Below are 3,267 nucleotides of genomic sequence, written 5' to 3'. Positions count from 1 at the left end.
AAAATTCTTGCAAAACACATATCTGATAAAGGACTTAGAATCAAAATATCCAGAGAACGCTTAAAACTCAACAATAAGCAAACAATCCAATTAAAAAATGGGCAAAGGATCTGAACAGACACCTCATCAAAGATCTACAGATGGTAAATAAGCATATGAAAATATGTTCAACAGCACATATCAGTACAAAGCTGCAAATTAAAACAACAATAAGATGCTACTACATGTATTTTTAAATGTACAAGGACTTATTTTAATCAGATATGTTAAGAGACACGAGCATGGAAATGACTACCACAAAAAAAAAAAGGCAGTTTTTATACTCTCAGATCCTAGAAGCAGGAGGCACATGGTACGCTATGCCTGGCCACATGGGGGACACCAGGTCAGCAAGGAGAAGAGGGAACAAGGAATACACATGCAGAAACACTGCTTGTGGCCTCAGCACAAAGAAACAGACACTTTAAGGCAGACAGGTTTAGAACTGACATATAGAGAACAACTCTAGTAGGCTCTGGGGAACAGAAGCTGGCCTGAGTTAGCTCATACCTGGCATTGGGTGGCTTGGGGCACAGGAATATTGACATTCAATGAGAGCACTCTATAAAGAAAGTGTTCAAAAGTCAGGCCGAGGTGGGTTGTTTTCTGTTGAGTTCAAGGCCAGCCTGGTGTACAGAGCAAGTTACAGGACAGCCAGGGTTACCCAGAGAAACCCTGTCTCAAAAGAGAGGGGGGCAGGGAGGGAGGGAGCAAAGGAGAAAGGGAGCGAGAGAGGGAGGAGAGGAGGAAGGGCTCATTCTGCTGCTGGTTGTCTTTAGGTGTTAGCCAGCTTTTGAATGAGTACTCTTCCTAAGCAGCAAGGGCCTGAATATCAAAACAAATGTAAATTACAGAAAAGGGAAAGGAAAATTGGTCTAAGACACATATAAGAATAACCACTGTCAGCCGGGCGGTGGTGGCGCACGCCTTTAATCCCAGCACTCGGGAGGCAGAGGCAGGCGGATCTCTGTGAGTTCGAGACCAGCCTGGTCTACAGAGCTAGTTCCAGGACAGGCTCCAAAGCCACAGAGAAACCCTGTCTCGAAAAACCAAAAACCAAAAAACAAAACAAAACAAAACAAAAAAAAAAATAACCACTGTCAATGCTGGCAAGAATGTGGTACAAGATTAGTTCATTTGTTGGAGGACCACAAAGGTTTACAGGCACTTTGGATGAGAGTGTGACCGTTTGAAAAGCCGAACATAGGTTCTTCCTATTGACGTTAATGAATTGAATGTTTATGTGCATACAATGGCTTGCACAAGAATATCTACAGGACAATGTTTGTCAAAAGTTTGAAACAAACAAGATGCCTTTCAAAGACTAACTTGATAAAATAAATTGTGAAACAGTGATAAAGTGGAATATCATTATTTATTGGTAAGAGACATGCTATGGGGCCACAAAAATATAGAGAAATCCTTAAAATGTATTTTTCTAAGTGACAGAAGCTATTCTGGAAAGGCTACTTCGTATATGATTGCACTCTATGACATTTGAAAATGGCAAAACTATAGAGACGGCTAATAATTAGTGATTGCCAGAGATTTGGAGGCGGAGAGGAAAGGAATAAATAAGTAGAACTTACAGTATCTCTAATGCAGTGAAGTTAGTAAATTCTCAATAGCATGATAATTATACATATTCTTTGTATTTGTCAAAATGAATGTAATTGTACAAAGTGAAGAGTAAATCCTGATATAAATAATGATCTTCAGTTAACAATAGTTTATCAATGTAGATTCAATAAATATAATAAACACACCACATTAATACTATATATCAATAATGAGGAAAACTATATAAGTCCACTATACTTTCCTTTTTCCTTCATAATTTTTTATAGGGGAAGGTTCAAGACAGGGCTTCTCTGTGCATCCCTTTCTGACATGGAACTTGCTCTATAGACCATGCTGGCCTCAAACTCAGAGATCTGCCTGCCTCTGCCTCTGGAATACTAGGATTAAAAGTGTGTGCCACCGTGCCCCGCCACTTGATGTTTTTAATCAACCCCAGTCCACCATATATCATGTAGTCAGGTTTTCCAGTTTACTGCAAGAGTCATCATATCCAAGTGCAATAGATGAGCCTAGCCCTGGGAAAACCACCTTCTTGACCATAGTATCTCTGCCAACAGGTAAGTATCCCCTTATGCTCGCTGGATGATTTTTTTTTATACTTAGCATTGCTCAGAGCTGGATACCATGGCATGTACCTGTAGTTCTAGGTATTCTGAAGGCATCCAGCACCCCAAGACTAGTCTGGGCAACATACAAAGACACCATCAAAAGAAGAGAAAAGAAGTGTTTTAATAACACCAAAGAAGCATTACCTAGAAGACATTTACATTTCAAAGAGCTGACAGAAAGTACATATTCCAAATAGTCAGGAAACAATATCAAATTAATAAGGATAAACAAGAAACACAAAGAAAAGAATCCCAAAAGGTCATAGATTGAGTTCAACTGCAGTACTCAAAACAAAACAGACTTTGTTTTCATTGCTCAGACTGTACAGATTAGATGATGTCAAGGGCAGGACATCGTCGAGTAGTCATTTGGATTTGAGCGTTGTGAGATGTGGTTTATCGCAGCTTCTGTGCATCATTCAACACATCAACTCCATCCCTTGAAGACACCCAAGAGAAATGCTTGAACAGGTACAAAATGAGAAGCACACAAAAGGTTTTGTGACAACATAGAGTTGGCGATATCGAAAATAAGGAATTAGCTAAGAATACCGAATAAAATATGTACAGTGTAATATAACAAAGGGTTGTCACTAAGTAAAGAGCTCATTCATTCATATTATAAATATGAAGAAACCCCAGAATAAGGCTGAATGGAAAAAAAAACTATAAATGTATTTTTGAAAAGGCAAGCGTTTAAGATGCAATTACCTGGTAAAACATGGATACAAATGATAAATAACAGGTTTGGTGAAGCAGATTCCTCTAAGATGAAAGAGAAAGGGGGTTGACAGGCATTCTAAAAAGACATATTTACTTGTTAAGAGGAAACTAGAGAGCGCACTGGGAAACTCGAAGCTGACTAGAAGTGGACTGTTTTGCTCCCTGGTTGTATGCTTTCCTGTGCATTTGATGTACTTCACTTTAATTAGTCATCAGATAACAACTCAGCTCCTCGTTGTTTATCTTAGAGATGATGAGGAGACAGCAAGTGAAGGACGTTCGTTGGGACAGTACGCCCATAATAATATAATGAGCC

General features: G+C 39.1%; 1 pseudogene; it reads right to left on the bottom strand.

The window, feature by feature from the left end:
• Window positions 1-2,031: 2,031 nt before the first annotated feature.
• Window positions 2,032-2,185, bottom strand: LOC113456003 (annotated as a pseudogene).
• Between the last annotated feature and the right edge of the window lie 1,082 nt (window positions 2,186-3,267).

Source organism: Microtus ochrogaster, chromosome 4 (genome assembly GCF_000317375.1).
Source record: "Microtus ochrogaster isolate Prairie Vole_2 chromosome 4, MicOch1.0, whole genome shotgun sequence".
NCBI classification, from domain to species: Eukaryota; Metazoa; Chordata; class Mammalia; order Rodentia; family Cricetidae; genus Microtus; species Microtus ochrogaster.
This window is presented reverse-complemented; position numbering and strand designations above follow the sequence as displayed.